Below are 10,584 nucleotides of genomic sequence, written 5' to 3'. Positions count from 1 at the left end.
AATGAACAACATAGAAGAAGTGGACAAATTCTTAGAAAGGTACAATCTCCCAACAGTGAACCAGGGAAAAAATATATATGAATAGACTAATAACCAGTTGTATAGTCTTCCCACTGGGAAATCTAACCCAGTCTCCTGCTTGACAGGTGGGGAGACTGGTAAAGAATCCACCTGCAATGCAGGAGACCCAGGTTTGCTCCCTGGGTTGAGAAGATCCCCTGGAGATGAGAAAGGCTACCCACTCCAGGATTCTGGCCTGGAGAATTCCATGGACTATACAGTCCATGGGATCACAAACAGTCAGACACAACCGAGCAACTTTTATTTTCACAATAACTAGTCATGAAACTGAATGTGTTATTCAAACCAAGAATTAAAAGTCCAGGACCAGATGACTTCACAAGTGAATTCTACCAAACATTTATGAAAATGTTAACAGCTATCCTTCTCAAATGATTTCGAAAAATTGCAGAGGAAGAAATACTTCCGAACTCATTGTATGAGGCCAGCATCACTCTGATATCAAAATCAGAAAAGATAACACACAAAATAAAAGTAAGGCCAATATCACTGATGAACATGTATGCAAAAGTCCTCAACAAAATATTAACAGACCGTGCGGGGTTCTCACTCTGCACCTCCCAGATAGTGCCTGCGTGCCACTCCCCTGTCCTTCCTGGCTGGGCCCTCCTCTTACAGGGGCCAGGCAATGGGTGGGCAAGGGATTGATAGCTTAAAGGGATGCCTGCCTAGATGTGGGTGCCTCTGCCCACACCATCTTATCCCCTCAGTCCCGCCATGATGGAAGATGAACCTTGAAGCCACGTTGTGTGGGGATGGCCCAGACTCAAGCAATTTGGAAAAGTCTCTTGACCCAGAAATCACAGAGAGCTAGCTATTCCAAAGTAGATGGAATGCACTCAACCTAGTTTGCCTGAATTAGAAAGTGAGAAGAACATCCTGGACCAGTTGCACTGAGGACTGAAGAGCTCCTGTGTGAATTCGCCAATCTGATTGACTTGCTCAGGGAGGCTGGAACGTCTATCCCCGGAAATGTCTTTGAAAAATAAAAAGCAATATAATCTTTCATCTGAGGACTCCATTGCGGAAACAATCAATACAGCTCTCCATGTAGGATCCCTCTGGAGCAGGAAGAGGAATCATGTAACAGCTTCCAGTGATTTGAGACCAATGATCAATGCAGACCTTATCCTAGGGTCCACTTGGAGCCTTAAGAGAAACCAGATACTAACTTCAGACAATATATCACAAAAAAACTAGAGTTGTCAGTGCCATCCAACCAAACCCCAAACTATCATTTTTGGTTTCCTTCCTGTTTTGCACTGGCTCCCAAAATATAATCTGAAGAAAAATATGCGAGGAGATGTGCTGGCTGGCTTGACTGTGGGCATCTTGTTGGTGCCCCAGCCCACTGCTTATTCTCTCTCACCTGGCCAGGAACATATCGATGGTCTACATACATCTTTTGTCGGCTTCGTTTACTTCCTATTGGGGACCTCCATCACATCTCTGTGGGCATTTTGGAGTGTTGTGCCTTATGATCAGTCAGCTGTAGTTGACTAAGAACTGTATGGAGTTGGCTATGATGCTGCTCATGTTGCTCCTTCTTTGGGAATGGTTTCAGATGGGAGCACATTATTAAGCCAGACATTAGGCAAGATATGTAACACAAGTAGCTATGACATTATAGTTGACAGTATGGTAACCTTTAAGGTTGGAGTGTATCAGGCAGCCACAGGCTCTATCAAGCGGGCTTTGTTTCAGTCTATCCTCAGGTGCCTTGCTGAGGGGATTTGTCACCTGTGCCTCCTTCACAGCTGTTACATCTCAGGCCAAGTATCTCCCTGGACTCAGACTCCCTTGGAGTAATGGCGGGGATTATTCATCACTGACAGTGAAAGTGTTAGTTGCTCAGTCATGTCCGACTCTTTGTGACCCCATGGACTATAGCCCACCAGGTTCCTCTGTCCATGGGGCTTTTCCAGGCAAGAATACCGGAGTGGGTTGCCATGCCCTCCTCCAAGGGATCTTCTTGACCCAAGGATACAATCCGTGTCTCTTATGTCTCCTGCATTGGCAGGCCGGTTTTTCACCACTAGCCCACCCTGGAAAGCCAAATCTCTGGAAAGCCCTATGTAAATTTAAGAATCTGCCCAAGATATGGGGGTTTCCTGGTAGCTCAGCTGATAAAGGATCTGCCTGCAATGCAGGAGACTCCCATTCAATCCCTGGGTTGGGAAAATCTCCTGGAGAAGGGAACATCTACCCACTGCAGCATCCTGGCCTAGAGAATTCCATGAACAATGTGGAGAATTAGCCAAATAGATACAGTTATCTGGTTTGGTACTATGCTGTCTTCTGAACTAAGTACTGAAATAGGCTTGCTTATTGCAGTTGGTTTTTCTGTTTTGGCTCATCCTCTACACTCAGAAGTCAAAGACTTCACTGCTTGGTCCAGCAAAAGAGCTTGAAATCTTTGAATCCATGTCTTCCTACAAGACCTGTCAGGCTAAATCAGCCATCAAGCTTGTCCACTTTGAATCCACTCTCTATTACATGAAGAGAGAATATTGTAAATCTTCTTTAGAAAACAACCCTGCTCTCAATCCAGTCTTAGTAAGTTTGGCTCAGTTCAGTAGCTCAGTCATGTCCGACTCTTTGTAACCCCATGGACTGCAGCACACCAGGCCTCCCTGTCCATCACCAAATCCCAGAGCTTGCTGAAATTCATGTCCATTGAGTCAGTGATGCCACCAATCATCTCGTAGGCAGCTCGGAAGAAGGTAGCTAAGAAAAAGATCAAAAGGGAAACAGCCACTCTCAGTGGAATCCAGGATCAGTGCAACTTTCCCATGATTCCTTAGAGTTCCACACCATTGTGACTGACTGCAATGCAGTACAGCTTTTAGATCCAGCAGGGATTCACATGATGAAAGAAGTTCTCAGGGTTCATGAGGCCATCGGCATCCAGGTTCTGCTGGCTGAGTGCAATCCCTCTGTGAGGGACTCCCTGGCCCAGGGAGAGTACTGGAGAAATGAAGAGGAAAATCTCTTTTACAGTGCATGTGAGGCATGACTTTTGTAGAAGACTCTCAAAATTTGAAAGATATGTATGTTTCCAATGGTCTCAGCTTTTCCAGTGGTTGAGAGTAGATGGAAGGGAGGAACACTGTCTAGCCAGTTGTTTAAAATTCCAGGTGTGCAGCATTTTGTACCGTGAACCTGGAAATTGTTGCCCCCTGGAGACTTTGGCCTTTTGGATGGACAGAACTGTTCCTTTGAAGCTGATAGCCTTTGTTGATACACAAATGCAGCAGAGCTTTTAGTTAGGCAGAATCAAAAAGGAGAAACTGCCTAGGTTTTCAGCTTTCTTGCACATATGGAATCAAATGAATATCTGTTGAATCGAAATGTAGAGTAAACCCCAAAGTTAATGACCATCTTGTTAGGAGATAAGCGTCTGGACTCTTCCTTCCTCAGGAGGTGAAGGGGTAAAGATGGCATTTACATGAGAAGTGCTGGAGCCTGTTTGGCAGGGCTCCCTAGAGAGGGAGTGGAAAGGATACTGTGTCTGCTAGTGTAACAGCAGGTCGAGAAGCTTCCTGAGTGTAGGGTAGTAACTAGACAAGCTTGTACTCACTTTTGGCTTCCCTCGTGCTTGTCTTCCCTGCCCCACCAGATGGCACTCAGATCTCTGAGAGTTCTCAGGCAAAGTCTTACCAGGAGTCTAATGGCTGAGCAGGTTTGCAAAATCCTACCAGCCAGCCCCACTTTATACAGAACACTCTTGAGGATACATTTGATGTTTTTAGTCAGCCTTTTTTCTTTAGGGTAAGTAGGTAAGAAAAGAACTCAAAATCAGCCGACACAATGAGAATCCTCCCTGTCTCTTCTGTGATCCCTACCTGTCCTTGTTTCTGAGGACTTCTCTTTTATGCTGTGTGCTTCCCATGGAATCTGTCCTAAACTGCTGTATCTGATGAGCAGTGAGTAATGAGTTGGCCATGCAAAAGGTAAAATGCTGGCTGGGTAATTTTATGTAAACTTTACATTTTTTTTTGTAATTTTATTTATTTATGTATTTATTTTTAAATTTTAAAATCTTTAATTCTTACATGCATTCCCAAACATGCTTTTTTTAAAACTTTTGGCTGCACTGGGTCTTTGCTGCTGCACCTGGGCTTTTCTCTGGTTGCAGAGTTGGGGCTAATCTCCAGTTGCAGGGAATGTGGGTTTCTCTTGCTGGGAAGCATGCGCTCTAGAGTTGTGACATGTGGGCTCTAGAACACAATCTCAGTACTTGTGGCACACAGGCTTAGTTGCTCTGCAGTATGTGAGATCCTCCCAGACTAGGGATGGAACCCATGTCTCTTGCATTGGCAGGAGGATTCTTTACCACTGAAGTGGGTATATAGGAAGGGAAGCCCTTCCCTTACACAGGGAAGCCCCTATGTAGCCTTTTAAATGAGCCTAAAGCAAATAGTTCAGGATAGATTGCAAAAAGGCATGATTGACAGCTTCCCTAAATAATTTAATTATTTTGCAGTGATTTTTTTTTTTCCTTCTTATGATATTTTAGCAAGGGTCAACTGGGAATTGACAGTCTTTCTCATATTGAGAAGCTGCTGGTCATCTTTATTTACTCTGCAAGAAAAATTTATTGTAACCAATGGAAAAGAATGCACATAAGTGATAGTGTGATTCCCAAAGAGCACCAATAATTAATCTGCAGATGTTTTTAGTGAAAACAGAGTGAAAGCTTACTGCCATGCACCCTGTTGATGTACAAGGAATACTGATGACAATGACAGCTTTTAGCTCTATGAAACAAGGTGAAAATGAAAGTCACTCAGTCATGTCCAACTTTTTGTGACCCAATGGACTAGAGCCCACCAGGCACCTCTGTCCATGGAATTCTCCAGGCAAGAATACTGGAGCGGGTTGCAATGCCCTTCTCTAGGATGTCTTCCCAACCCGGGGATTGAACTCGGGTCTCCTGCATTGCAGGCTCTTTGGATCCTCTAAAACTATTATGTAAGAGGATTTAGAAGCATCACATTCATACAACCCAGATTCTGTGGGTGAATTATTTATGAGACCTGATCACAGGTTGTGACATAGCAATATTTTCTTTTCAAAAGCAAGTATGTCCAACATTGAAACCTTAAAGTTCTGTATCTGAACTTTTATGGATGAATAAAATAAATGATTTTCCAAAGTTAGGACTAGGAGACTAGTTTATGCAAAAATGAAAAGCATATTATTTTAAACAAATGAGATAAAAATAGCAAAAATGCAAAATCATTTTTAACCTACTTCTACATTCTAAAATGGCTACTGGTTTTTCCAGTGGTATGTATGGATGTGAGAGTTGGACCATAAAGAAGGCTGAGTGTCAAAGAATTGATGTTTTTGAACTGTGGTGTTGGAGAAGGCTCTTGCGAGTCCCTTGGACTGCAAGGAAATCCAACCAGTCCATTCTGAAGGAGATCAGCCCTGGGATTTCTTTGGAGGAAATGATGCTGAAGCTGAAACACCAGTCCTTTGGCCACCTCATGCGAAGAGTTGACTCATTGGAAAAGGCTCTGATGCTGGGAGGGATTGGGGACAGGAGGAGAAGGGGACGACAGAGGATGAGATGGCTGGATGGCATCACTGACTCGATGGACGTGAGTTTGAGTGAACTCTGGGAGTTGGTGATGGACAGGGAGGCCTGGCATGCTGCGATTCATGGGGTCACAAAGAGTCGGACACGACTGAGTGACTGAACTGAACTGAACTGAACTGAGGGAGGCCTGGCATGCTGCAGTTCATGGGGTCGCAAAGAGTCGAACACGACCGAGTGACTGAACTGAACTGGTAATCCCTTGAGAGCCATACGAGAAATCATAAGCCAGCAAGTTTACCAGCAAGAAGTAGAAAAACAGGTAAGAAGAGTCCTTCTAGGATCAGAGAAACCTGAAAAGCTGGCCATGAAAACTATCCCAGCAAAGTAAACCAAATTTAATTAGATAGACTGTGGACTAATGTATGTCCATGGTCATTGATAAAAATAAGAGTACAATCAACTGGCAATTAGTAAGCCTAACACCTGGGTATAATACCAATAGAGACACACAGATAAACAGAGAGATTAGGGAAAGAAACTTTCAGAGAGAGCACTGCTAAAAACTATTGTTATCCCAGGTAACTGTGTGAATGCCAGTGACTGCACCTTCTGAGCAGCAACATCAGAGATTTCATACTGCAGGGGAGATTTTTGTTATTGTTATTGTTGTTATTCAGTTGCTAAGTCATGCCCAACTCTTTGCAACCCCATGGACTCCAGCATGCCAGGCCCCACTGTCCTCCACTATCTCCAACAGTTTGCTTACTTCATGCACTTTGAGTCAGTGATGCTATCTAATCATTTCATCCTCTGTGATCCCCTTCTCCTCTTGCCTTCAATCTTTTCCAGCATCAAGACCTCTTTCAATGAGTCAGCTCTTTGCATCAGGTGGCCAAAGTATTGAAGCTTTGGGATCAGTCCTTTCAATGAGTATTCAGGGTTGATTTTCTTCAGGATTGACTGGTTTGATCTCCTTGCAGTCCAAGGCACTTTCAAGAATCTTCTTCAGCACCACAGTTCTAAAACATCAATTCTTCGGTGCTCAGTATTCTTTATGGTCCAACTCTCATATCCATCCATGTATGACTAGCGAAAAAACTATAACTTTGACTGTTTGGACCTTTGTTGGCAAAGTGCTGTCTCTGCTTTTTAATATGCTGTCCAGGTTTGTCATAGCTTTCCCTCCAAGGAAAAAGTGTCTTTTAATTTCATGGCTGTAATCATTGTCCATGGTGATTTTGGATTCTAACAAAATAGAATCTGGCAGTTTTCAATTTTTCTCCGATTTGCCATGAAATAATGAGACCATATACCATGATCTAAGATTTGTTGAGAATTGAGTTTTAAGCCAATTTTTCCACTCTCTTCTTTCTCCCTCATCAAGAGGCTCTTTAGTTCCTCTTCACTTTCTGCCATTAGAGTGGTATCATCTGCATATCTCAGGTTGTTGGTATTTCTCCCAACAGCAAAATGGACAGGAATGGGTGGGAGAAACATACTTCACCAAAAGAGCCTGGTGGTGGCATAGTTTAACAATTAGTCCAACTCTTGTGATCTCATGGAGTGATCCCACTATGTTCCTCTGTCCATGGGATTGTCCAGGCAAGAATACTGGAGTGGATGCCATTTACCTCTCCAGAGGATGTTTCTGACCCAGGGATCCACCTGGGGACTCCTGTACTTCAGGCAGTTCAGTTCAGTTCAGTCGCTCAGTCATGTCTGACTCTTTGTGACCCCATGGACTGCAGCACCCCAGGCCTCCCTGTCCATCACCAACTCCTGGAGTTTACTCAAACTCATGTCCATTGAGTCGGTGATGCCATCCAACCATCTCATCTTCTGTTGTCCCCTTCTCCTACTGCCTTCAATCTTTCCCAGCATCAGGCTCTATTCCAATGAGTCAGTTCTTCGCATAAGGTGGCCAGAGTATTGGAGTTTCTGCTTCAACATCAGTCTTTCCAATGAATATTCAGGACTGATTTCCTTTAGGATGGACTGGCTGGATCACCTTGCAGTCCAAGGGACTCTCAAGAGTCTTCTCCAACACCATAGTTCAAAAGCATCAATTCTTGGGTGCTCAGCTTTCTTTGTAGTCCAACTCTCACATCTATATACAACTACTGAAAAAACCACAGCTTTGACTACATGGACCTTTGTTGGCAAAGTAATGTCTCTGCTTTTTAATATGCTGTTTAGATTCCTCATCACTTTCCTTCCAAGGAGCAAGCATCTTTTAATTTCATGGCTGCAGTCACCATCTTACAGTAATTTTGGAGCCCCCCAAAACAAAGTCAGCCATTATTTCCACTGTTTCCCCAGCTATTTGCCATGAAGTGATAGGACCAGATCATGATCTTAGTTTTCTGATTGTTGAGTTTTAAGCCAAGTTTTCCACTCTCCTCTTTCACTTTCATCTGGAGGCTCTTTAGATTTTTACCAACTGAGCTACAGAGACATGTAAACTAGAGCCTAGTGAAGTCATCAAGAAAGTATGGAAGAGCAGCAAATCAAGCCCCAGAAGAAGAGAAGGTGAACAGTATCCAGAGTTGCTACACTATATTACTTAAAATTTCAAGTTTTAAGAAAAACTATAAGACACAGAAAACTATAATCCATATACTAGAAAAGATAAGGCAACAGAAACTGCTTGTTAGAAGGACTAGATATTGGATTTGAAGACAAGGCATCAAAGTAGCAAGTAATAAATACATTTAAAGAACAGAAAGAATCACACCTAAAGAAATAAAGGAAGTTATGATGACAATATCTCATCAAGTAGAGAATGTCAATAAAGAGATAAAAATTATATTTTAAGGAAGCACAAAATAAACATTCTGATATTTGAAAGTAAACCTGAAATTTAAAATTTTACTTCTAGGGGCTTAATGACATTTTGAATCAACAGAGGAATGATTCAATGAATTTGAAAATATAACAATTACAAACATATGAACAAAACAACTGAGCCCTGAAACACATCCAACAGAAAGTAACCAAAATCAAGGGGATATAGACTATTCCACAATAATAGCTATACACTCCAATACTCCACTATGAATAATGCATACATCAATTAATCAGAAGGTCAACAAAGAAATAAAAGATGTGACAAACACTGGAAATCAACAAGGTCTAATACAAGAATGCTCCACCACCACCAGCAGATTACACATTGTTTTCAAGTGCACAAGGAGTATTCTCCTAATTAGATCATCTATAAGGACATGAAACAAACTTTGATAAGTTTGTGTTGTTGTCACTGTTGTTTGGTTGCTGAGTCCTGTCTGACTCTTCTGTCACCCCATGGACTGTAGCCCACTAGGCTCCTCTTTCCACGGGATTTCCCAGGCAAGAACACTGGAATGGGTTATCATTTCCCTCTCTAGGGGATCTTCCCAACCCAGGGATCAAACCCATGTCTTCTGCATTACCAGGTAGAGCCTTTACCACTGAGCCACCAGGGAAGCCCAAGAGGCCTGAAATCATACATAGTAAGTTTCCCAGCCAAAATGGAGTAAAATAACAGGAAAAACGAGGAATTCAATAATATGTGGATATTAAACTACACAATCTTAAATAACCAATGAGTCAAAAAAGATATCAAACAGGAAATTATAAATACTTTGAGATGAATGAAAATGAAAAAACAACATGGCAGAACTTAGAGAGTGCAGCTGAAACAATGCTTGGAGGAGATTTCATAGTTGGGAACACCTATACTAAACAAAGATTTCAAACCAGTAACATGATATTTCACATTGAAACAGTAATAAATTAAAAGCAACCTAAAACCTAAAAGCAACCAGAAGAGGGATATAGTAAAGATTAGAATGGAAATTATTGATCTAGAAAATAGAAAATTAATAAAATCTAAACTTGTTTTTTTAAAAAATATGAACAAATTTATAAATCTCTAGATAGCTTATCTGAAAATATATGGAGGAGAATTAAATAACTAAAATCATAAATGAAAGAGGAAACATTATTACTCAGCTTTCAGAAATGAAACAATTACATGGAAATATCATGAACAATTTTATGCTCCCAAGATTAGATAACTTAGATAAAATGAACAAATTAATAAGCTATCAAAATTGAGTCAGGAAGAAATCTGTAGTCTGGATAGATCTATAATTCATAAAGAAATTCAGTACCAATAAAAAATATTTCTACCAAAAAAAACCCCAAAGCAAAAAAACCATGCAGACCCAAATGACTTCACTGATAAATCCTGCCAGATATCCAAGAATTAATATCAATTCTTCACAAACCCTTCCAAAACAGAAAAATACATTTAAATTCATTCCATGATGCCAGTATTATTCTGATACCAAGTCAGAAAAAGACACAACAATATAAGAAAATTACATGCCAATATATCTTATGAAAATAGGAGAAGGCAATGGCAACCCACTCCAGTACTCCTGCCTGGAAAATCCCAGCCTGGTAGACTGCAGTCCATGGGGTTGCGAAGAATCGAACACCACTGATCGACTTCACTTTCACTTTTCACTTTCATGCATTGGAGAAGGAAATGGCAACCCACTCTGGTATTGTTGCCTGGAGAATCACGGGGACGGTGGAGCTTGGTGGGCTGCCGTCTATGGGGTCACACAGAGTCGGAAATGACTGACACGTCTTAGCAGCAGCAGCAGCAGCAACAGCAGCATATCTTATGAATACAGATGTGAAAGTCATCGACAAAATAAAAGCAAAGTAAACCCAGCAATTATATGGAAAGTATACACCAAGAGACTAGAGATCTCTTGAAGAAAATTAGAGATACCAAGGGAACTTTTCATGCAAAGATGGGCTTGATAAAGGACAGAAATGGTATGGACCTAACAGAAGCAGAAGATATTAAGAAGAGGTGGCAAGAACACACAGAAGAACTGTACCAAAAAGATCTTCATGACCCAGATAATCACGATGGTGTGATCACTCACCTAGAGCCA

The 10,584-nt window shown here is 41.7% G+C and overlaps 2 pseudogenes; both read left to right on the top strand.

Moving 5' to 3' along the window:
- The first annotated feature begins 1,053 nt into the window (after positions 1–1,053).
- Positions 1,054–2,120, top strand: LOC138079776 (sulfate transporter pseudogene; annotated as a pseudogene).
- A 204-nt stretch (positions 2,121–2,324) lies between these two features.
- On the top strand, positions 2,325–3,168 carry LOC138079774 (sulfate transporter-like; annotated as a pseudogene).
- Positions 3,169–10,584: the final 7,416 nt, after the last annotated feature.

Source organism: Capricornis sumatraensis, chromosome 5 (assembly GCF_032405125.1).
Source record: "Capricornis sumatraensis isolate serow.1 chromosome 5, serow.2, whole genome shotgun sequence".
In the NCBI taxonomy this organism is placed as follows: Eukaryota; Metazoa; Chordata; class Mammalia; order Artiodactyla; family Bovidae; genus Capricornis; species Capricornis sumatraensis.
The sequence above is the reverse complement of the archived record's forward strand: the minus strand, read 5'-3'. Positions and strand labels throughout refer to the sequence as shown.